The sequence below is a fragment of the Phalangium opilio genome, unplaced genomic scaffold, assembly GCF_054372755.1.
Source record: "Phalangium opilio isolate 3A_F unplaced genomic scaffold, DU_Popi_V2 ptg000352l_1, whole genome shotgun sequence".
Lineage (NCBI taxonomy): Eukaryota > Metazoa > Arthropoda > Arachnida > Opiliones > Phalangiidae > Phalangium > Phalangium opilio.
Genome location: NW_028324228.1, coordinates 6,692,108 through 6,717,548, shown reverse-complemented (window position 1 = coordinate 6,717,548; position 25,441 = coordinate 6,692,108). Strand labels below are relative to the sequence as shown.

Here is a 25,441-nt window from a genome sequence, read left to right as displayed (position 1 = left end):
TCTAAGACCTCACATCACCGCTCCCGGATGGGCTCGAACCACCAACCTTTCGGTTAACAGCCGACGGCGCTAACCATTGCGCCACGGAAGCCCAACAATTATATGGTCGTCAGGAATTGTGGAAAAACTCTGAATTTTACGTTACATCTAAGACCTCACATCACCGCTCCCGGATGGGCTCGAACCACCAACCTTTCGGTTAACAGCCGACGGCGCTAACCATTGCGCCACGGAAGCCCAAAAATTATATGGTCGTCAGGAATTGTGGAAAAACTTTGGCTTTTTACGTTACATTTGAGATACCACAACACCGCTCCCGGGTGGGCTCGAACCACAAACCTATTGGTTAACAGCCGAACGCGCTTACCATTGAGCCACGGAAGCTCAGAAATTAAATGGTTGTCACGTATTGTGGAAAATCTTTGACATTTTACGTCACATCTGAGACCTCACAACACCGCTCCCGGATGGGCTCGAACCACCAACTTTTCGGTTAACAGCCGAACGCGCTAACCATTGCGCCACGGAAGCCCAAAAATTAAATGTTCGTCAGGTATTGTGGAAAAACTTTGACTTTTTACATCACATCTGAGACCTCACAACAACGCTCACGGATGGGCTCGAACCACCAACCTTTCGGTCAACAGCCGAACGCGCTAACCATTGGGCCGCGGAAGCCCAAAAATTAAATGGTCGTCAGGTATTGTGGAAAAACTTTGAGTTTTTACGTTACATTTGAGATCTTACAACACCGCTCCCGGGTGAGCTCGAACCACCAACCTTTCGGTTAACAGCTTTACGCGCTAACCATTGCGCCACGGAAGCCCAAAAATTAAATGTTCGTTAGGTATTGTGGAAAAACTTTGACTTTTTACATCACATCTGAGACCTCACAACAACGCTCACGGATGGGCTCGAACCACCAACCTTTCGGTCAACAGTCGAACGCGCTAACCATTGGGCCACTGAAGCCCAAAAATTAAATGGTCGTCAGGTATTGTGGAAAAACTTTGGGTTTTTACGTTACATTTGAGATCTTACAACACCGCTCCCGGGTGGGCTCGAACCACCAACCTTTCGGTTAACAGCTTTACGCGCTAACCATTGCGCCACGGAAGCCCAAAAATTAAATGGTCGTCAGGTATTGTGGAAAAACTTTGGCTTTTTACGTCACATCTGAGACCTCACAACACCGCTCCCGGATGGGCTTGAACCACAAACCTTTTGAATAACAGCTGAACGCGCTAACCATTGCGCCACGGAGGCCCAAAAATTAAATGTTCGTCAGTTATTGTGGAAAAACTCTGAATTTTACGTTACATCTAAGACCTCACATCACCGCTCCCGGATGGGCTCGAACCACCAACCTTTCGGTTAACAGCCGACGGCGCTAACCATTGCGCCACGGAAGCCCAACAATTATATGGTCGTCAGGAATTGTGGAAAAACTTTGGCTTTTTACATTACATTTGAGATACCACAACACCGCTCCCGGGTGGGCTCGAACCACAAACCTATTGGTGAACAGCCGAACGCGCTAACCATTAAGCCACGGAAGCCCAAAAATTAAATGGTGGTCAGGTATTGTGGAAAAACTTTGGCTTTTTAAGTTACATTTGAGATCCCACAACACCGCTCCCGGGTGGGCTCGAACCACAAACCTATTGGTTACCAGCTGAACGCGCTAACCATTGAGCCACGGAAGCTCAGAAATTAAATGGTTGTCACGTATTGTGGAAACGTTTTGACATTTTACGTCACTTCGAGCCCACCCGGGAGCGGTGTTGTGAGATCTCACATGTAACTTAAAAATCCAAAGTGTTTCCACAATACCCGACGACCATTTAATTTTTGGGCTTCCGTGGCGCAATGGTTAGAGCGTTCGGCTGTTAACCGAAAGGTTGGTGGTTCGAGCCCATCCGTGAGCGGTGTTGTGAGGTCTCAGATGTGACGTAAAAATCCAAAGTTTTTCCACAATGCCTGACGAACATTTAATCTTTGGGTTTCCGTGGCGCAATGGTTAGCGCGTTCGGCTGTTAACCGAAAGGTTGGTGGTTCGAGCCCACCCGGGAGCGGTGTTGTGAGCTCTCACATGTAACGTAAAATGCCAAAGTGTTTCCACAATACCCGACGACCATTCAATTTTTGGGCTTCCGTGGCGCAATGGTTAGAGCGTTCGGCTGTTAACCGAAAGGTTGGTGGTTCGAGCCCATCCGTGAGCGGTGTTGTGAGGTCTTAGATGTAACGTAAAATTCAGAGTTTTTTAAAAATAACTGACGAACATTTAATTTTTGGGCTTCCGTGGCGCAATGGTTAGCGCGTTCGGCTGTTAACCGAAAGGTTGGTGGTTCGAGCCCAAACGGGAGCGGTGTTGTGAGATCTCACATGTAACGTAAAAATCCAAAGTTTTTCCACAATACCTGACGAACATTTAATCTTTGGGTTTCCGTGGCGCAATGGTTAGCGCGTTCGGCTGTTAACCGAAAGGTTGGTGGTACGAGCCCACCCGGGAGCGGTGTTGTGAAATCTCACATGTAACCTAAAAATCCAAAGTTTTTCCACAATACCTGACGAACATTTCATATTTGGGCTTCCGTGGCGCAATGGTTAGCGCGATCGGCTGTTAACCGAAAGGTTGGTGGTTCGAGCCCATCCGGGAGCGGTGTTGTGAGGTCTTAGATGTAACGTAAAATTCAGAGTTTTTTAAAAATAACTGACGAACATTTAATTTTTGGGCTTCCGTGGCGCAATGGTTAGAGCGTTCGGCTGTTAACCGAAAGGTTGGTGGTTCGAGCCCACCCGGGAGCGGTGTTGTGAGATCTCACATGTAACGTAAAAATCCAAAGTTTTTCCACAATACCTGACGAACATTTAATCTTTGGGTTTCCGTGGCGCAATGGTTAGCGCGTTCGGCTGTTAACCGAAAGGTTGGTGGTACGAGCCCACCCGGGAGCGGTGTTGTGAAATCTCACATGTAACCTAAAAATCCAAAGTTTTTCCACAATACCTGACGAACATTTCATATTTGGGCTTCCGTGGCGCAATGGTTAGCGCGATCGGCTGTTAACCGAAAGGTTGGTGGTTCGAGCCCATCCGGGAGCGGTGTTGTGAGGTCTTAGATGTAACGTAAAATTCAGAGTTTTTTAAAAATAACTGACGAACATTTAATTTTTGGGCTTCCGTGGCGCAATGGTTAGAGCGTTCGGCTGTTAACCGAAAGGTTGGTGGTTCGAGCCCACCCGGGAGCGGTGTTGTGAGATCTCACATGTAACGTAAAAATCCAAAGTTTTTCCACAATACCTGACGAACATTTAATCTTTGGGTTTCCGTGGCGCAATGGTTAGCGCGTTCGGCTGTTAACCGAAAGGTTGGTGGTTCGAGCCCACCCGGGAGCGGTGTTGTGAGCTCTCACATGTAACGCAAAAAGCCAAAGTGTTTCCACAATACCCGACGACCATTTAATTTTTGGGCTTCCGTGGCGCAATGGTTAGCGCGTTCGGCTGTTAACCGAAAGGTTGGTGGTTCGAGCCCATCCGTGAGCGGTGTTGTGAGGTCTCAGATGTGACGTAAAAAGTCAAAGTTTTTCCACAATACCTGACGAACATTTAATTTTTGGGCTTCCGTGAAGCAATGGTTAGCGCGTTCGGCTGTTAACCGAAAGGTTGGTGGTTCGAGCCCACCCGGGAGCGGTGTTGTGAAATCTCACATGTAACCTAAAAATCCAAAGTTTTTCCACAATACCTGACGAACATTTAATCTTTGGGCTTCCGTTGCACAATGGTTAACGCCGTCGGCTGTTAACCGAAAGGTTGGTGGTTCGAGACCATCCGGGAGCGGTGTTGTGAGGTCTTAGATGTAACGTAAACTTCAGAGTTTTTTAAAAATAACTGACGAACATTTAATTTTTGGTCTTCCGTGGCGCAATGGTTAGCGCGTTCGGCTGTTAACCGAAAGGTTGGTGGTTCGAGCCCACCCGGGAGCGGTGTTGTGAAATCTCACATGTAACCTAAAAATCCAAAGTTTTTCCACAATACCTGACGAACATTTAATTTTTGGGCTTCCGTGGCGCAATGGTTAGCGCGATCGGCTGTTAACCGAAAGGTTGGTGGTTCGAGCCCATCCGGGAGCGGTGTTGTGAGGTCTCAGATGTGACGTCAAAAGTCAAAGTTTTTCCACAATACCTGACGAACATTTAATTTTTGGGCTTCCGTGAAGCAATGGTTTGCGCGTTCGGCTGTTAACCGAAAGGTTGGTGGTTCGAGCCCACCCAGGAGCGGTGTTGTGAGCTCTCACATGTAACGTAAAAAGCCAAAGTGTTTCCACAATACCCGACGACCATTTAATTTTTGGGCTTCCGTGGCGCAATGGTTAGCGCGTTCGGCTGTTAACCGAAAGGTTGGTGGTTCGAGCCCATCCGTGAGCGGTGTTGTGAGGTCTCAGATGTGACGTCAAAAGTCAAAGTTTTTCCACAATACCTGACGAACATTTAATTTTTGGGCTTCCGTGAAGCAATGGTTCGCGCGTTCGGCTGTTAACCGAAAGGTTGGTGGTTCGAGCCCACCCGGGAGCGGTGTTGTGAAATCTCACATGTAACCTATAAATCCAAAGTTTTTCCACAATACCTGACGAACATTTTATTTTTGGGCTTCCGTGGCGCAATGGTTAGCTTGTTCGGCTGTTAATCGAAAGGTTGGTGGTTCGAGCCCATCCGGGAGCGGTGTTGTGAGGTCTTAGATGTAACGTAAAATTCAGAGTTTTTTAAAAATAACTGACGAACATTTAATTTTTGGGCTTCCGTGGCGCAATGGTTAGAGCGTTCAGCTGTTATTCAAAAGGTTTGTGGTTCGAGCCCATCCGGGAGCAGTGTTGTGAAGTCTCAGATGTGACGTAAAAAGTCAAAGTTTTTCCACAATACCTGACGAACATTTAATCTTTGGGCTTCTGTGGCGCAATGGTTAGCGCGTTCGGCTGTTAACCGGAAGGTTGGTGGTTCGAGCCCACCCGGGAGCGGTGTTGTGAGATCTCACATGTAACGTAAAAATCCAAAGTTTTCCCACAATACCTGACCGACATTTAATCTTTGGGCTTCCGTTGCGCAATGGTTAACGCCGTCGGCTGTTAACCGAAAGGTTGGTGGTTCGAGCCCATCCGGGAGCGGTGTTGTGAGGTCTTAGATGTAACGTAAAATTCAGAGTTTTTTAAAAATACCTGACGAACATTTAATCTTTGGGCTTCTGTGGCGCAATGGTTAGCGCGTTCGGCTGTTAACCGAAAGGTTGGTGGTTCGAGCCCACCCGGGAGCGGTGTTGTGAGCTCTCACATGTAACGTAAAAAGCCAAAGTGTTTCCACAATACCCGACGACCATTTAATTTTTGGGCTTCCGTGGCGCAATGGTTAGAGCGTTCGGCTGTTAACCGAAAGGTTGGTGGTTCGAGCCCATCCGGGAGCGGTGTTGTGAGGTCTTAGATGTAACGTAAAATTCAGAGTTTTTTAAAAATAACTGACGAACATTTAATTTTTGGGCTTCCGTGGCGCAATGGTTAGAGCGTTCGGCTGTTAACCGAAAGGTTGGTGGTTCGAGCCCACCCGGGAGCGGTGTTGTGAGATCTCACATGTAACGTAAAAATCCAAAGTTTTTCCACAATACCTGACGAACATTGAATCTTTGGGTTTCCGTGGCGCAATGGTTAGCGCGTTCGGCTGTTAACCGAAAGGTTGGTGGTTCGAGTCCACCCGGGAGCGGTGTTGTGAGCTCTCACATGTAACGGAAAAAGCCAAAGTGTTTCCACAATACCCGACGACCATTTAATTTTTGGGCTTCCGTGGCGCAATGGTTAGCGCGTTCGGCTGTTAACCGAAAGGTTGGTGGTTCGAGCCCATCCGTGAGCGGTGTTGTGAGGTCTCAGATGTGACGTAAAAAGTCAAAGTTTTTCCACAATACCTGACGAACATTTAATTTTTGGGCTTCCGTGAAGCAATGGTTAGCGCGTTCGGCTGTTAACCGAAAGGTTGGTGGTTCGAGCCCACCCGGGAGCGGTGTTGTGAAATCTCACATGTAACCTAAAAATCCAAAGTTTTTCCACAATACCTGACGAACATTTAATCTTTGGGCTTCCGTTGCACAATGGTTAACGCCGTCGGCTGTTAACCGAAAGGTTGGTGGTTCGAGACCATCCGGGAGCGGTGTTGTGAGGTCTTAGATGTAACGTAAACTTCAGAGTTTTTTAAAAATAACTGACGAACATTTAATTTTTGGTCTTCCGTGGCGCAATGGTTAGCGCGTTCGGCTGTTAACCGAAAGGTTGGTGGTTCGAGCCAACCCGGGAGCGGTGTTGTGAGATCTCACATGTAACGTAAAAATCCAAAGTTTTTCAACAATACCTGACGAACATTTAATCTTTGGGTTTCCGTGGCGCAATGGTTAGCGCGTTCGGCTGTTAACCGAAAGGTTGGTGGTTCGAGCCCACCCGGGAGCGGTGTTGTGAGCTCTCACATGTAACGTAAAAAGCCAAAGTGTTTCCACAATACCCGACGACCATTTAATTTTTGGGCTTCCGTGGCGCAATGGTTAGCGCGTTCGGCTGTTAACCGAAAGGTTGGTGGTTCGAGCCCATCCGTGAGCGGTGTTGTGAGGTCTCAGATGTGACGTCAAAAGTCAAAGTTTTTCCACAATACCTGACGAACATTTAATTTTTGGGCTTCCGTGAAGCAATGGTTCGCGCGTTCGGCTGTTAACCGAAAGGTTGGTGGTTCGAGCCCACCCGGGAGCGGTGTTGTGAAATCTCACATGTAACCTAAAAATCCAAAGTTTTTCCACAATACCTGACGAACATTTAATTTTTGGGCTTCCGTGGCGCAATGGTTAGCGCGTTCGGCTGTTAATCGAAAGGTTGGTGGTTCGAGCCCATCCGGGAGCGGTGTTGTGAGGTCTTAGATGTAACGTAAAATTCAGAGTTTTTTAAAAATAACTGACGAACATTTAATTTTTGGGCTTCCGTGGCGCAATGGTTAGAGCGTTCAGCTGTTATTCAAAAGGTTTGTGGTTCGTGCCCATCCGGGAGCGGTGTTGTGAAGTCTCAGATGTGACGTAAAAAGTCAAAGTTTTTCCACAATACCTGACGAACATTTAATCTTTGGGCTTCTGTGGCGCAATGGTTAGCGCGTTCGGCTGTTAACCGGAAGGTTGGTGGTTCGAGCCCACCCGGGAGCGGTGTTGTGAGATCTCACATGTAACGTAAAAATCCAAAGTTTTCCCACAATACCTGACCGACATTTAATCTTTGGGCTTCCGTTGCGCAATGGTTAACGCCGTCGGCTGTTAACCGAAAGGTTGGTGGTTCGAGCCCATCCGGGAGCGGTGTTGTGAGGTCTTAGATGTAACGTAAAATTCAGAGTTTTTTAAAAATACCTGACGAACATTTAATCTTTGGGCTTCTGTGGCGCAATGGTTAGCGCGTTCGGCTGTTAACCGAAAGGTTGGTGGTTCGAGCCCACCCGGGAGCGGTGTTGTGAAATCTCACATGTAACCTAAAAATCCAAAGTTTTTCCACAATACCTGACGAACATTTAATTTTTGGGCTTCCGTGAAGCAATGGTTAGCGCGTTCGGCTGTTAACCGAAAGGTTGGTGGTTCGAGCCCACCCGGGAGCGGTGTTGTGAAATCTCACATGTAACCTAAAAATCCAAAGTTTTTCCACAATACCTGACGAACATTTAATCTTTGGGCTTCCGTTGCACAATGGTTAACGCCGTCGGCTGTTAACCGAAAGGTTGGTGGTTCGAGACCATCCGGGAGCGGTGTTGTGAGGTCTTAGATGTAACGTAAAATTCAGAGTTTCTTAAAAATAACTGACGAACATTTAATTTTTGGGCTTCCGTGGCGCAATGGTTAGAGCGTTCGGCTGTTAACCGAAAGGTTGGTGGTTCGAGCCCACCCGGGAGCGGTGTTGTGAGATCTCACATGTAACGTAAAAATCCAAAGTTTTTCAACAATACCTGACGAACATTTAATCTTTGGGTTTCCGTGGCGCAATGGTTAGCGCGTTCGGCTGTTAACCGAAAGGTTGGTGGTTCGAGCCCACCCGGGAGCGGTGTTGTGAGCTCTCACATGTAACGTAAAAAGCCAAAGTGTTTCCACAATACCCGACGACCATTTAATTTTTGGGCTTCCGTGGCGCAATGGTTAGCGCGTTCGGCTGTTAACCGAAAGGTTGGTGGTTCGAGCCCATCCGTGAGCGGTGTTGTGAGGTCTCAGATGTGACGTCAAAAGTCAAAGTTTTTCCACAATACCTGACGAACATTTAATTTTTGGGCTTCCGTGAAGCAATGGTTCGCGCGTTCGGCTGTTAACCGAAAGGTTGGTGGTTCGAGCCCACCCGGGAGCGGTGTTGTGAAATCTCACATGTAACCTAAAAATCCAAAGTTTTTCCACAATACCTGGCGAACATTTAATTTTTGGGCTTCCGTGGCGCAATGGTTAGCGCGATCGGCTGTTAACCGAAAGGTTGGTGGTTCGAGCCCATCCGGGAGCGGTGTTGTGAGGTCTTAGATGTAACGTAAAATTCAGAGTTTTTTAAAAATAACTGACGAACATTTAATTTTTGGGCTTCCGTGGCGCAATGGTTAGAGCGTTCGGCTGTTAACCGAAAGGTTGGTGGTTCGAGCCCACCCGGGAGCGGTGTTGTGAGATCTCACATGTAACGTAAAAATCCAAAGTTTTTCAACAATACCTGACGAACATTTAATCTTTGGGTTTCCGTGGCGCAATGGTTAGCGCGTTCGGCTGTTAACCGAAAGGTTGGTGGTTCGAGCCCACCCGGGAGCGGTGTTGTGAGCTCTCACATGTAACGTAAAAAGCCAAAGTGTTTCCACAATACCCGACGACCATTTAATTTTTGGGCTTCCGTGGCGCAATGGTTAGCGCGTTCGGCTGTTAACCGAAAGGTTGGTGGTTCGAGCCCATCCGTGAGCGGTGTTGTGAGGTCTCAGATGTGACGTCAAAAGTCAAAGTTTTTCCACAATACCTGACGAACATTTAATTTTTGGGCTTCCGTGAAGCAATGGTTCGCGCGTTCGGCTGTTAACCGAAAGGTTGGTGGTTCGAGCCCACCCGGGAGCGGTGTTGTGAAATCTCACATGTAACCTAAAAATCCAAAGTTTTTCCACAATACCTGACGAACATTTAATTTTTGGGCTTCCGTGGCGCAATGGTTAGCGCGTTCGGCTGTTAATCGAAAGGTTGGTGGTTCGAGCCCATCCGGGAGCGGTGTTGTGAGGTCTTAGATGTAACGTAAAATTCAGAGTTTTTTAAAAATAACTGACGAACATTTAATTTTTGGGCTTCCGTGGCGCAATGGTTAGAGCGTTCAGCTGTTATTCAAAAGGTTTGTGGTTCGTGCCCATCCGGGAGCGGTGTTGTGAAGTCTCAGATGTGACGTAAAAAGTCAAAGTTTTTCCACAATACCTGACGAACATTTAATCTTTGGGCTTCTGTGGCGCAATGGTTAGCGCGTTCGGCTGTTAACCGGAAGGTTGGTGGTTCGAGCCCACCCGGGAGCGGTGTTGTGAGATCTCACATGTAACGTAAAAATCCAAAGTTTTCCCACAATACCTGACCGACATTTAATCTTTGGGCTTCCGTTGCGCAATGGTTAACGCCGTCGGCTGTTAACCGAAAGGTTGGTGGTTCGAGCCCATCCGGGAGCGGTGTTGTGAGGTCTTAGATGTAACGTAAAATTCAGAGTTTTTTAAAAATACCTGACGAACATTTAATCTTTGGGCTTCTGTGGCGCAATGGTTAGCGCGTTCGGCTGTTAACCGAAAGGTTGGTGGTTCGAGCCCACCCGGGAGCGGTGTTGTGAGCTCTCACATGTAACGTAAAAAGCCAAAGTGTTTCCACAATACCCGACGACCATTTAATTTTTGGGCTTCCGTGGCGCAATGGTTAGAGCGTTCGGCTGTTAACCGAAAGGTTGGTGGTTCGAGCCCATCCGTGAGCGGTGTTGTGAGGTCTCAGATGTGACGTAAAAATCCAAAGTTTTTCCACAATGCCTGACGAACATTTAATCTTTGGGTTTCCGTGGCGCAATGGTTAGCGCGTTCGGCTGTTAACCGAAAGGTTGGTGGTTCGAGCCCACCCGGGAGCGGTGTTGTGAGCTCTCACATGTAACGTAAAATGCCAAAGTGTTTCCACAATACCCGACGACCATTCAATTTTTGGGCTTCCGTGGCGCAATGGTTAGAGCGTTCGGCTGTTAACCGAAAGGTTGGTGGTTCGAGCCCATCCGTGAGCGGTGTTGTGAGATCTCAAATGTAACGTAAAAATCCAAAGTTTTTCAACAATACCTGACGAACATTTAATCTTTGGGTTTCCGTGGCGCAATGGTTAGCGCGTTCGGCTGTTAACCGAAAGGTTGGTGGTTCGAGCCCACCCGGGAGCGGTGTTGTGAGCTCTCACATGTAACGTAAAAAGCCAAAGTGTTTCCACAATACCCGACGACCATTTAATTTTTGGGCTTCCGTGGCGCAATGGTTAGCGCGTTCGGCTGTTAACCGAAAGGTTGGTGGTTCGAGCCCATCCGTGAGCGGTGTTGTGAGGTCTCAGATGTGACGTAAAAATCCAAAGTTTTTCCACAATGCCTGACGAACATTTAATCTTTGGGTTTCCGTGGCGCAATGGTTAGCGCGTTCGGCTGTTAACCGAAAGGTTGGTGGTTCGAGCCCACCCGGGAGCGGTGTTGTGAGCTCTCACATGTAACGTAAAATGCCAAAGTGTTTCCACAATACCCGACGACCATTCAATTTTTGGGCTTCCGTGGCGCAATGGTTAGAGCGTTCGGCTGTTAACCGAAAGGTTGGTGGTTCGAGCCCATCCGTGAGCGGTGTTGTGAGATCTCAAATGTAACGTAAAAATCCAAAGTTTTTCAACAATACCTGTCGAACATTTAATCTTTGGGTTTCCGTGGCGCAATGGTTAGCGCGTTCGGCTGTTAACCGAAAGGTTGGTGGTTCGAGCCCACCCGGGAGCGGTGTTGTGAGCTCTCACATGTAACGTAAAAAGCCAAAGTGTTTCCACAATACCCGACGACCATTTAATTTTTGGGCTTCCGTGGCGCAATGGTTAGCGCGTTCGGCTGTTAACCGAAAGGTTGGTGGTTCGAGCCCATCCGTGAGCGGTGTTGTGAGGTCTCAGATGTGACGTGAAAATTCAAAGTTTTTCCACAATACCTGACGAACATTTAATTTTTGGGCTTCCGTTGCACAATGGTTCGCGCGTTCGGCTGTTAACCGAAAGGTTGGTGGTTCGAGCCCACCCGGGAGCGGTGTTGTGAAATCTCACATGTAACCTAAAAATCCAAAGTTTTTCCACAATACCTGACGAACATTTAATTTTTGGGCTTCCGTGGCGCAATGGTTAGCGCGTTCGGCTGTTAACCGAAAGGTTGGTGGTTCGAGCCCATCCGGGAGCGGTGTTGTGAGGTCTTAGATGTAACGTAAAATTCAGAGTTTTTTAAAAATAACTGACGAACATTTAATTTTTGGGCTTCCGTGGCGCAATGGTTAGAGCGTTCAGCTGTTATTCAAAAGGTTTGTGGTTCGAGCCCATCCGGGAGCGGTGTTGTGAAGTCTCAGATGTGACGTAAAAAGTCAAAGTTTTTCCACAATACCTGACGAACATTTAATCTTTGGGCTTCTGTGGCGCAATGGTTAGCGCGTTCGGCTGTTAACCGAAAGGTTGGTGGTTCGAGCCCACCCGGGAGCGGTGTTGTGAGATCTAACATGTAACGTAAAAATCCAAAGTGTTCCCACAATACCTGACGAACATTTAATCTTTGGGCTTCTGTGGCGCAATGGTTAGCGCGTTCGGCTGTTAACCGAAAGGTTGGTGGTTCGAGCCCACCCGGGAGCGGTGTTGTGAGCTCTCACATGTAACGTAAAAAGCCAAATTGTTTCCACAATACCCGACGACCATTTAATTTTTGGGCTTCCGTGGCGCAATGGTTAGCGCGTTCGGCTGTTAACCGAAAGGTTGGTGGTTCGAGCCCATCCGTGAGCGGTGTTGTGAGGTCTCAGATGTGACGTAAAAAGTCAAAGTTTTTCCACAATACCTGACGAACATTTAATTTTTGGGCTTCCGTGAAGCAATGGTTAGCGCGTTCGGCTGTTAACCGAAAGGTTGGTGGTTCGAGCCCACCCGGGAGCGGTGTTGTGAAATCTCACATGTAACGTAAAAATCCAAAGTTTTTCCACAATACCTGACGATCATTTAATCTTTGGGCTTCCGTTGCGCAATGGTTAACGCCGTCGGCTGTTAACCGAAAGGTTGGTGGTTCGAGCCCATCCGGGAGCTGTGTTGTGAGGTCTTAGATGTAACGTAAAATTCAGAGTGTTTTAAAAAAACCTGACGAACATTTAATTTTTGGGCTTCCGTGGCGCAATGGTTAGAGCGTTCAGCTGTTATTCAAAAGGTTTGTGGTTCGAGCCCATCTGGGAGCGGTGTTGTGAAGTCTCAGATGTGACGTAAAAAGTCAAAGTTTTTCCACAATACCTGACGAACATTTAATCTTTGGGCTTCCCTTGCACAATGGTTAACGCCGTCGGCTGTTAACCGAAAGGTTGGTGGTTCGAGCCCATCCGTGAGCGGTGTTGTGAGGTCTCAGATGTGACGTAAAAAGTCAAAGTTTTTCCACAATACCTGACGAACATTTAATTATTGGGCTTCCGTGAAGCAATGGTTAGCGCGTTCGGCTGTTAACCGAAAGGTTGGTGGTTCGAGCCCACCCGGGAGCGGTGTTGTGAGGTCTTAGATGTAACGTAAAATTCAGAGTTTTCTAAAAATAACTGACGAACATTTAATTTTTGGGCTTCCGTGGCGCAATGTTTAGAGCGTTCAGCTGTTATTCAAAAGGTTTGTGGTTCGAGCCCATCCGGGAGCGGTGTTGTGAAGTCTCAGATGTGACGTAAAAAGTCAAAGTTTTTCCACAATACCTGACGAACATTTAATCTTTGGGCTTCCGTTGCATCTAAGACCTCACAACACAGCTCCCGGATGGGCTCGAACCACCAACCTTTCGGTTAACAGCCGACGGCGTTAACCATTGCGCAACGGAAGCCCAAAAATTAAATGGTCGTCGGCTATTGTGGAAACACTTTGGCTTTTTACGTTACATGTGAGAGCTCACAACACCGATCCCGGGTGGGCTCGAACCACCAACCTTTCGGTTAACAGCCGAACGCGCTAACCATTGCTTCACGGAAGCCCAAAAATTAAATGTTCGTCAGTTATTTTTAAAAAACTCTGAATTTTACGTTACATCTAAGACCTCACAACACCGCTCCCGGGTGGGCTCGAACCACCAACCCTTCGGTTAACAGCCGAACGCGCTAACCATTGCTTCACGGAAGCCCAAAAATTAAATGTTCGTCAGGTATTGTGGAAAAACTTTGACTTTTTACGTCACATCTGAGACTTCACAACACCGCTCCCGGATGGGCTCGAACCACAAACCTTTCGGATTACAGCCGAACGAGCCAGCCATTACGCAACGGAAGCCCAAAAATTAAATGGTTTTCAGGTATTGTGGAAAAACTTTGACATTTTACGTCGCATCTGAGACCTCACAACACCGCTCCCGGATGGGCTCGAACCACCAACCTTTCCGTTAACGGCCGAACGCACTAAGCATTGCGCCACGGAAGCTTAGAATTTAAAATGTTGTCAAGTATGGTGGAAAAACTTTGACTTTTTATGTTACTTAAAACATTTCACACTAACGCTCCAGCGTGGGATCTAACTACCAACCTATCGGTTAACAGCCGAACGCCCTAACCTAACCATCGCGCCACGGAAGCCTAAAAATTAAATGGCCGTCAGGTATTGCGGAAAAACATTGACTTTTTACGTTACTTATAAAACATTAGAACAACCGTTCCCGGGTGGGCTTGAACCACCAACCTTTCGGTTAACAGCCGAACGCGCCAACCATTGCGCCACCGAAGCCCAAAAATTAAATGGTCGTCAGGTATTGTGGAAAAACTTTGGCTTTTTACGTTACATCTGAGACCTCACTACACCGCTCCCGGATGGGCTCGAACCACCAACCTTTCGGATTACAGCCGAACGAGCCAACCATTACGCCACGGAAGCCTAAAAATTAAATGGTCGTCAGGTATTGTGGAAATACTTTTATATTTTGCGTTACATTGACACCTCATAACACCGCTCCCGGGTGTGCTCGAACCACCAACCTTTCGGTTAACAGCCGAACGCGCTAACCATTGCGCCACCGAAGCCCAAAAATTAAATGGTCGTCAGGTATTGTGGAAAAACTTTGGCTTTTTACGTTACATCTGAGACCTCACTACACCGCTCCCGGATGGGCTCGAACAACCAACCTTTCGGATTACAGCCGAACGAGCCAGCCATTACGCAACGGAAGCCCAAAAATTAAATGGTTTTCAGGTATTGTGGAAAAACTTTGACATTTTACGTCGCATCTGAGACCTCACAACACCGCTCCCGGATGGGCTCGAACCACCAACCTTTCCGTTAACGGCCGAACGCACTAAGCATTGCGCCACGGAAGCTTAGAATTTAAAATGTTGTCAAGTATGGTGGAAAAACTTTGACTTTTTATGTTACTTAAAACATTTCACACTAACGCTCCAGCGTGGGATCTAACCACCAACCTATCGGTTAACAGCCGAACGCCCTAACCTAACCATCGCGCCACGGAAGCCTAAAAATTAAATGGCCGTCAGGTATTGTGGAAAAACATTGACTTTTTACGTTACTTATAAAACATTACACAACCGTTCCCGGGTGGGCTTGATCCACCAACCTTTCGGTTAACAGTCGAACGCGCTAACCATTGCGCCACCGAAGCCCAAAAATTATATGGTCGTCAGGAATTGTGGAAAAACTTTGGCTTTTTACGTTACATTTGAGATACCACAACACCGCTCCCGGGTGGGCTCGAACCACAAACCTATTGGTTAACAGCCGAACGCGCTTACCATTGAGCCACGGAAGCTCAGAAATTAAATGGTTGTCACGTATTGTGGAAAATCTTTGACATTTTACGTCACATCTGAGACCTCACAACACCGCTCCCGGATGGGCTCGAACCACCAACTTTTCGGTTAACAGCCGAACGCGCTAACCATTGCGCCACGGAAGCCCAAAAATTAAATGGTGGTCAGGTATTGTGGAAAAAGTTTGGCTTTTTACGTTACATTTGAGATCCCACAACACCGCTCCCGGGTGGGCTCGAACCACAAACCTATTGTTTACCAGCTGAACGCGCTAACCATTGAGCCACGGAAGCTCAGAAATTAAATGGTTGTCACGTATTGTGGAAAAGTTTTGACATTTTACGTCACATCTGAGACCTCACAACACCGCTCACGGATGGGCTCGAACCACCAACCTTTCGGTTAACAGCCAAACGCGCTAACCATTGCGCCACGGAAGCCCAAAAATTAAATGTTCGTCAGGTATTGTGGAATAACTTTGGCTTTTTACGTTACATTTGAGACTTCACAACACCGCTCCTGGGTGGGCTCGAACCACCAAACTTTTGGTTAACATCCGAACGAGCTAACCATGGAGCCAAGAAAGCTCAGAAATGAAATGGTCGTCAGGTATTGTGGAAAAACTTTGACTTTTTACGTTACATTTGAGATACCACAACACCGCTCCCGGGTGGGCTCGAACCACAAACCTATTGGTTAACAGCCGAACGCGCTAACCATTGAGCCACGGAAGCTCAGAAATTAAATGTTTGTCACGTATTGTGGAAAAGGTTCGACATTTTACGTCACATCTGAGACCTCACAACACCGCTCCCGGATGGGCTCGAACCACCAACTTTTCGGTTAACAGCCGAACGCGCTAACCATTGCGCCACGGAAGCTCAGAAATTAAATGGTTGTCACGTATTGTGGAAAAGTTTTGACTTTTTACATTACATCTGAGACCTCACATCACCGCTCCCGGGTGGGCTCGAACCACCAACCTTTTGAATAACAGCTGAACGCGCTAACCATTGCGCCACGGAAGCCCAAAAATTAAATGTTCGTCAGTTATTGTGGAAAAACTCTGAATTTTACGTTACATCTAAGACCTCACATCACCGCTCCCGGATGGGCTCGAACCACCAACCTTTCGGTTAACAGCCGACGGCGCTAACCATTGCGCCACGGAAGCCCAACAATTATATGGTCGTCAGGAATTGTGGAAAAACTCTGAATTTTACGTTACATCTAAGACCTCACATCACCGCTCCCGGATGGGCTCGAACCACCAACCTTTCGGTTAACAGCCGACGGCGCTAACCATTGCGCCACGGAAGCCCAAAAATTATATGGTCGTCAGGAATTGTGGAAAAACTTTGGCTTTTTACGTTACATTTGAGATACCACAACACCGCTTCCGGGTGGGCTCGAACCACAAACCTATTGGTTAACAGCCGAACGCGCTTACCATTGAGCCACGGAAGCTCAGAAATTAAATGGTTGTCACGTATTGTGGAAAATCTTTGACATTTTACGTCACATCTGAGACCTCACAACACCGCTCCCGGATGGGCTCGAACCACCAACTTTTCGGTTAACAGCCGAACGCGCTAACCATTGCGCCACGGAAGCCCAAAAATTAAATGGTGGTCAGGTATTGTGGAAAAAGTTTGGCTTTTTACGTTACATTTGAGATCCCACAACACCGCTCCCGGGTGGGCTCGAACCACAAACCTATTGTTTACCAGCTGAACGCGCTAACCATTGAGCCACGGAAGCTCAGAAATTAAATGGTTGTCACGTATTGTGGAAAAGTTTTGACATTTTACGTCACATCTGAGACCTCACAACACCGCTCACGGATGGGCTCGAACCACCAACCTTTCGGTTAACAGCCAAACGCGCTAACCATTGCGCCACGGAAGCCCAAAAATTAAATGTTCGTCAGGTATTGTGGAAAAACTTTGACTTTTTACATCACATCTGAGACCTCACAACAACGCTCACGGATGGGCTCGAACCACCAACCTTTCGGTCAACAGCCGAACGCGCTAACCATTGGGCCGCGGAAGCCCAAAAATTAAATGGTCGTCAGGTATTGTGGAAAAACTTTGAGTTTTTACGTTACATTTGAGATCTTACAACACCGCTCCCGGGTGAGCTCGAACCACCAACCTTTCGGTTAACAGCTTTACGCGCTAACCATTGCGCCACGGAAGCCCAAAAATTAAATGTTCGTTAGGTATTGTGGAAAAACTTTGACTTTTTACATCACATCTGAGACCTCACAACAACGCTCACGGATGGGCTCGAACCACCAACCTTTCGGTCAACAGTCGAACGCGCTAACCATTGGGCCACTGAAGCCCAAAAATTAAATGGTCGTCAGGTATTGTGGAAAAACTTTGGGTTTTTACGTTACATTTGAGATCTTACAACACCGCTCCCGGGTGGGCTCGAACCACCAACCTTTCGGTTAACAGCTTTACGCGCTAACCATTGCGCCACGGAAGCCCAAAAATTAAATGGTCGTCAGGTATTGTGGAAAAACTTTGGCTTTTTACGTCACATCTGAGACCTCACAACACCGCTCCCGGATGGGCTTGAACCACAAACCTTTTGAATAACAGCTGAACGCGCTAACCATTGCGCCACGGAGGCCCAAAAATTAAATGTTCGTCAGTTATTGTGGAAAAACTCTGAATTTTACGTTACATCTAAGACCTCACATCACCGCTCCCGGATGGGCTCGAACCACCAACCTTTCGGTTAACAGCCGACGGCGCTAACCATTGCGCCACGGAAGCCCAACAATTATATGGTCGTCAGGAATTGTGGAAAAACTTTGGCTTTTTACATTACATTTGAGATACCACAACACCGCTCCCGGGTGGGCTCGAACCACAAACCTATTGGTGAACAGCCGAACGCGCTAACCATTAAGCCACGGAAGCCCAAAAATTAAATGGTGGTCAGGTATTGTGGAAAAACTTTGGCTTTTTAAGTTACATTTGAGATCCCACAACACCGCTCCCGGGTGGGCTCGAACCACAAACCTATTGGTTACCAGCTGAACGCGCTAACCATTGAGCCACGGAAGCTCAGAAATTAAATGGTTGTCACGTATTGTGGAAACGTTTTGACATTTTACGTCACTTCGAGCCCACCCGGGAGCGGTGTTGTGACATCTCACATGTAACTTAAAAATCCAAAGTGTTTCCACAATACCCGACGACCATTTAATTTTTGGGCTTCCGTGGCGCAATGGTTAGAGCGTTCGGCTGTTAACCGAAAGGTTGGTGGTTCGAGCCCATCCGTGAGCGGTGTTGTGAGGTCTCAGATGTGACGTAAAAATCCAAAGTTTTTCCACAATGCCTGACGAACATTTAATCTTTGGGTTTCCGTGGCGCAATGGTTAGCGCGTTCGGCTGTTAACCGAAAGGTTGGTGGTTCGAGCCCACCCGGGAGCGGTGTTGTGAGCTCTCACATGTAACGTAAAATGCCAAAGTGTTTCCACAATACCCGACGACCATTCAATTTTTGGGCTTCCGTGGCGCAATGGTTAGAGCGTTCGGCTGTTAACCGAAAGGTTGGTGGTTCGAGCCCATCCGTGAGCGGTGTTGTGAGGTCTTAGATGTAACGTAAAATTCAGAGTTTTTTAAAAATAACTGACGAACATTTAATTTTTGGGCTTCCGTGGCGCAATGGTTAGCGCGTTCGGCTGTTAACCGAAAGGTTGGTGGTTCGAGCCCACCCGGGAGCGGTGTTGTGAGATCTCACATGTAACGTAAAAATCCAAAGTTTTTCCACAATACCTGACGAACATTTAATCTTTGGGTTTCCGTGGCGCAATGGTTAGCGCGTTCGGCTGTTAACCGAAAGGTTGGTGGTACGAGCCCACCCGGGAGCGGTGTTGTGAAATCTCACATGTAACGTAAAAATCCAAAGTTTTTCCACAATACCTGACGAACATTTCATATTTGGGCTTCCGTGGCGCAATGGTTAGCGCGATCGGCTGTTAACCGAAAGGTTGGTGGTTCGAGCCCATCCGGGAGCGGTGTTGTGAGGTCTTAGATGTAACGTAAAATTCAGAGTTTTTTAAAAATAACTGACCAACATTTAATTTTTGGGCTTCCGTGGCGCAATGGTTAGAGCGTTCGGCTGTTAACCGAAAGGTTGGTGGTTCGAGCCCACCCGGGAGCGGTGTTGTGAGATCTCACATGTAACGTAAAAATCCAAAGTTTTTCCACAATACCTGACGAACATTTAATCTTTGGGTTTCCGTGGCGCAATGGTTAGCGCGTTCGGCTGTTAACCGAAAGGTTGGTGGTACGAGCCCACCCGGGAGCGGTGTTGTGAAATCTCACATGTAACCTAAAAATCCAAAGTTTTTCCACAATACCTGACGAACATTTCATATTTGGGCTTCCGTGGCGCAATGGTTAGCGCGTTCGGCTGTTAACCGAAAGGTTGGTGGTTCGAGCCCACCCGGGAGCGGTGTTGTGAAATCTCACATGTAACCTAAAAATCCAAAGTTTTTCCACAATACCTGACGAACATTTAATTTTTGGGCTTCCGTGGCGCAATGGTTAGCGCGATCGGCTGTTAACCGAAAGGTTGGTGGTTCGAGCCCATCCGGGAGCGGTGTTGTGAGGTCTCAGATGTGACGTCAAAAGTCAAAGTTTTTCCACAATACCTGACGAACATTTAATTTTTGGGCTTCCGTGAAGCAATGGTTCGCGCGTTCGGCTGTTAACCGAAAGGTTGGTGGTTCGAGCCCACCCAGGAGCGGTGTTGTGAGCTCTCACATGTAACGTAAAAAGCCAAAGTGTTTCCACAATACCCGACGACCATTTAATTTTTGGGCTTCCGTGGCGCAATGGTTAGCGCGTTCGGCTGTTAACCGAAAGGTTGGTGGTTCGAGCCCATCCGTGAGCGGTGTTGTGAGGTCTCAGATGTGACGTCAAAAGTCAAAGTTTTTCCACAATACCTGACGAACATTTAATTTTTGGGCTTCCGTGAAGCAATGGTTCGCGCGTTCGGCTGTTAACCGAAAGGTTGGTGGTTCGAGCCCACCCGGGAGCGGTGTTGTGAAATCTCACATGTAACCTATAAATCCAAAGTTTTTCCACAATACCTGACGAACATTTTATTTTTGGGCTTCCGTGGCGCAATGGTTAGCTTGTTCGGCTGTTAATCGAAAGGTTGGTGGTTCGAGCCCATCCGGGAGCGGTGTTGTGAGGTCTTAGATGTAACGTAAAAAGTCAAAGTTTTTCCACAATACCTGACGAACATTTAATCTTTGGGCTTCTGTGGCGCAATGGTTAGCGCGTTCGGCTGTTAACCGGAAGGTTGGTGGTTCGAGCCCACCCGGGAGCGGTGTTGTGAGATCTCACATGTAACGTAAAAATCCAAAGTTTTCCCACAATACCTGACCGACATTTAATCTTTGGGCTTCCGTTGCGCAATGGTTAACGCCGTCGGCTGTTAACCGAAAGGTTGGTTGTTCGAGCCCATCCGGGAGCGGTGTTGTGAGGTCTTAGATGTAACGTAAAATTCAGAGTTTTTTAAAAATACCTGACGAACATTTAATCTTTGGGCTTCTGTGGCGCAATGGTTAGCGCGTTCGGCTGTTAACCGAAAGGTTGGTGGTTCGAGCCCACCCGGGAGCGGTGTTGTGAGCTCTCACATGTAACGTAAAAAGCCAAAGTGTTTCCACAATACCCGACGACCATTTAATTTTTGGGCTTCCGTGGCGCAATGGTTAGAGCGTTCGGCTGTTAACCGAAAGGTTGGTGGTTCGAGCCCATCCGGGAGCGGTGTTGTGAGGTCTTAGATGTAACGTAAAATTCAGAGTTTTTTAAAAATAACTGACGAACATTTAATTTTTGGGCTTCCGTGGCGCAATGGTTAGAGCGTTCGGCTGTTAACCGAAAGGTTGGTGGTTCGAGCCCACCCGGGAGCGGTGTTGTGAGATCTCACATGTAACGTAAAAATCCAAAGTTTTTCCACAATACCTGACGAACATTGAATCTTTGGGTTTCCGTGGCGCAATGGTTAGCGCGTTCGGCTGTTAACCGAAAGGTTGGTGGTTCGAGCCCACCCGGGAGCGGTGTTGTGAGCTCTCACATGTAACGGAAAAAGCCAAAGTGTTTCCACAATACCCGACGACCATTTAATTTTTGGGCTTCCGTGGCGCAATGGTTAGCGCGTTCGGCTGTTAACCGAAAGGTTGGTGGTTCGAGCCCATCCGTGAGCGGTGTTGTGAGGTCTCAGATGTGACGTAAAAAGTCAAAGTTTTTCCACAATACCTGACGAACATTTAATTTTTGGGCTTCCGTGAAGCAATGGTTAGCGCGTTCGGCTGTTAACCGAAAGGTTGGTGGTTCGAGCCCACCCGGGAGCGGTGTTGTGAAATCTCACATGTAACCTAAAAATCCAAAGTTTTTCCACAATACCTGACGAACATTTAATCTTTGGGCTTCCGTTGCACAATGGTTAACGCCGTCGGCTGTTAACCGAAAGGTTGGTGGTTCGAGACCATCCGGGAGCGGTGTTGTGAGGTCTTAGATGTAACGTAAACTTCAGAGTTTTTTAAAAATAACTGACGAACATTTAATTTTTGGTCTTCCGTGGCGCAATGGTTAGCGCGTTCGGCTGTTAACCGAAAGGTTGGTGGTTCGAGCCCACCCGGGAGCGGTGTTGTGAGATCTCACATGTAACGTAAAAATCCAAAGTTTTTCAACAATACCTGACGAACATTTAATCTTTGGGTTTCCGTGGCGCAATGGTTAGCGCGTTCGGCTGTTAACCGAAAGGTTGGTGGTTCGAGCCCACCCGGGAGCGGTGTTGTGAGCTCTCACATGTAACGTAAAAAGCCAAAGTGTTTCCACAATACCCGACGACCATTTAATTTTTGGGCTTCCGTGGCGCAATGGTTAGCGCGTTCGGCTGTTAACCGAAAGGTTGGTGGTTCGAGCCCATCCGTGAGCGGTGTTGTGAGGTCTCGGATGTGACGTCAAAAGTCAAAGTTTTTCCACAATACCTGACGAACATTTAATTTTTGGGCTTCCGTGAAGCAATGGTTCGCGCGTTCGGCTGTTAACCGAAAGGTTGGTGGTTCGAGCCCACCCAGGAGCGGTGTTGTGAAATCTCACATGTAACCTAAAAATCCAAAGTTTTTCCACAATACCTGACGAACATTTAATTTTTGGGCTTCCGTGGCGCAATGGTTAGCGCGTTCGGCTGTTAATCGAAAGGTTGGTGGTTCGAGCCCATCCGGGAGCGGTGTTGTGAGGTCTTAGATGTAACGTAAAATTCAGAGTTTTTTAAAAATAACTGACGAACATTTAATTTTTGGGCTTCCGTGGCGCAATGGTTAGAGCGTTCAGCTGTTATTCAAAAGGTTTGTGGTTCGTGCCCATCCGGGAGCGGTGTTGTGAAGTCTCAGATGTGACGTAAAAAGTCAAAGTTTTTCCACAATACCTGACGAACATTTAATCTTTGGGCTTCTGTGGCGCAATGGTTAGCGCGTTCGGCTGTTAACCGGAAGGTTGGTGGTTCGAGCCCACCCGGGAGCGGTGTTGTGAGATCTCACATGTAACGTAAAAATCCAAAGTTTTCCCACAATACCTGACCGACATTTAATCTTTGGGCTTCCGTTGCGCAATGGTTAACGCCGTCGGCTGTTAACCGAAAGGTTGGTGGTTCGAGCCCATCCGGGAGCGGTGTTGTGAGGTCTTAGATGTAACGTAAAATTCAGAGTTTTTTAAAAATACCTGACGAACATTTAATCTTTGGGCTTCTGTGGCCAAATGGTTAGCGCGTTCGGCTGTTAACCGAAAGGTTGGTGGTTCGAGCCCACCCGGGAGCGGTGTTGTGAGCTCTCACATGTAACGTAAAAAGCCAAAGTGTTTCCACAATGCCTGACGAACATTTAATCTTTGGGTTTCCGTGGCGCAATGGTTAGCGCGTTCGGCTGTTAACCGAAAGGTTGGTGGTTCGAGCCCACCCGGGAGCGGTGTTGTGAGCTCTCACATGTAACGTAAAATGCCAAAGTGTTTCCACAATACCCGACGACCATTCAATTTTTGGGCTTCCGTGGCGCAATGGTTAGAGCGTTCGGCTGTTAACCGAAAGGTTGGTGGTTCGAGCCCATCCGTGAGCGGTGTTGTGAGATCTCAAATGTAACGTAAAAATCCAAAGTTTTTCAACAATACCTGACGAACATTTAATCTTTGGGTTTCCGTGGCGCAATGGTTAGCGCGTTCGGCTGTTAACCGAAAGGTTGGTGGTTCGAGCCCACCCGGGAGCGGTGTTGTGAGCTCTCACATGTAACGTAAAAAGCCAAAGTGTTTCCACAATACCCGACGACCATTTAATTTTTGGGCTTCCGTGGCGCAATGGTTAGCGCGTTCGGCTGTTAACCGAAAGGTTGGTGGTTCGAGCCCATCCGTGAGCGGTGTTGTGAGGTCTCAGATGTGACGTAAAAATCCAAAGTTTTTCCACAATGCCTGACGAACATTTAATCTTTGGGTTTCCGTGGCGCAATGGTTAGCGCGTTCGGCTGTTAACCGAAAGGTTGGTGGTTCGAGCCCACCCGGGAGCGGTGTTGTGAGCTCTCACATGTAACGTAAAATGCCAAAGTGTTTCCACAATACCCGACGACCATTCAATTTTTGGGCTTCCGTGGCGCAATGGTTAGAGCGTTCGGCTGTTAACCGAAAGGTTGGTGGTTCGAGCCCATCCGTGAGCGGTGTTGTGAGATCTCAAATGTAACGTAAAAATCCAAAGTTTTTCAACAATACCTGACGAACATTTAATCTTTGGGTTTCCGTGGCGCAATGGTTAGCGCGTTCGGCTGTTAACCGAAAGGTTGGTGGTTCGAGCCCACCCGGGAGCGGTGTTGTGAGCTCTCACATGTAACGTAAAAAGCCAAAGTGTTTCCACAATACCCGACGACCATTTAATTTTTGGGCTTCCGTGGCGCAATGGTTAGCGCGTTCGGCTGTTAACCGAAAGGTTGGTGGTTCGAGCCCATCCGTGAGCGGTGTTGTGAGGTCTCAGATGTGACGTGAAAATTCAAAGTTTTTCCACAATACCTGACGAACATTTAATTTTTGGGCTTCCGTTGCACAATGGTTCGCGCGTTCGGCTGTTAACCGAAAGGTTGGTGGTTCGAGCCCACCCGGGAGCGGTGTTGTGAAATCTCACATGTAACCTAAAAATCCAAAGTTTTTCCACAATACCTGACGAACATTTAATTTTTGGGCTTCCGTGGCGCAATGGTTAGCGCGTTCGGCTGTTAACCGAAAGGTTGGTGGTTCGAGCCCATCCGGGAGCGGTGTTGTGAGGTCTTAGATGTAACGTAAAATTCAGAGTTTTTTAAAAATAACTGACGAACATTTAATTTTTGGGCTTCCGTGGCGCAATGGTTAGAGCGTTCAGCTGTTATTCAAAAGGTTTGTGGTTCGAGCCCATCCGGGAGCGGTGTTGTGAAGTCTCAGATGTGACGTAAAAAGTCAAAGTTTTTCCACAATACCTGACGAACATTTAATCTTTGGGCTTCTGTGGCGCAATGGTTAGCGCGTTCGGCTGTTAACCGAAAGGTTGGTGGTTCGAGCCCACCCGGGAGCGGTGTTGTGAGATCTAACATGTAACGTAAAAATCCAAAGTGTTCCCACAATACCTGACGAACATTTAATCTTTGGGCTTCTGTGGCGCAATGGTTAGCGCGTTCGGCTGTTAACCGAAAGGTTGGTGGTTCGAGCCCACCCGGGAGCGGTGTTGTGAGCTCTCACATGTAACGTAAAAAGCCAAATTGTTTCCACAATACCCGACGACCATTTAATTTTTGGGCTTCCGTGGCGCAATGGTTAGCGCGTTCGGCTGTTAACCGAAAGGTTGGTGGTTCGAGCCCATCCGTGAGCGGTGTTGTGAGGTCTCAGATGTGACGTAAAAAGTCAAAGTTTTTCCACAATACCTGACGAACATTTAATTTTTGGGCTTCCGTGAAGCAATGGTTAGCGCGTTCGGCTGTTAACCGAAAGGTTGGTGGTTCGAGCCCACCCGGGAGCGGTGTTGTGAAATCTCACATGTAACGTAAAAATCCAAAGTTTTTCCACAATACCTGACGATCATTTAATCTTTGGGCTTCCGTTGCGCAATGGTTAACGCCGTCGGCTGTTAACCGAAAGGTTGGTGGTTCGAGCCCATCCGGGAGCTGTGTTGTGAGGTCTTAGATGTAACGTAAAATTCAGAGTGTTTTAAAAAAACCTGACGAACATTTAATTTTTGGGCTTCCGTGGCGCAATGGTTAGAGCGTTCAGCTGTTATTCAAAAGGTTTGTGGTTCGAGCCCATCTGGGAGCGGTGTTGTGAAGTCTCAGATGTGACGTAAAAAGTCAAAGTTTTTCCACAATACCTG

The 25,441-nt window shown here is 47.6% G+C and overlaps 3 non-coding genes across 3 annotated transcripts; 2 read left to right on the top strand and 1 right to left on the bottom strand.

Annotated features, from left to right (window-relative positions):
- Positions 1–14,074: 14,074 nt before the first annotated feature.
- TRNAY-GUA (transfer RNA tyrosine (anticodon GUA)) lies at positions 14,075–14,147 on the bottom strand. Its single transcript has one exon. It is a non-coding gene; the product is annotated as a tRNA-Tyr (tRNA).
- A 4,559-nt stretch (positions 14,148–18,706) lies between these two features.
- Positions 18,707–18,779, top strand: TRNAN-GUU (transfer RNA asparagine (anticodon GUU)). Its single transcript has one exon. It is a non-coding gene; the product is annotated as a tRNA-Asn (tRNA).
- Positions 18,780–19,440: 661 nt separating this feature from the next.
- Positions 19,441–19,513, top strand: TRNAN-GUU (transfer RNA asparagine (anticodon GUU)). The gene has a single exon. It is a non-coding gene; the product is annotated as a tRNA-Asn (tRNA).
- Positions 19,514–25,441: the final 5,928 nt, after the last annotated feature.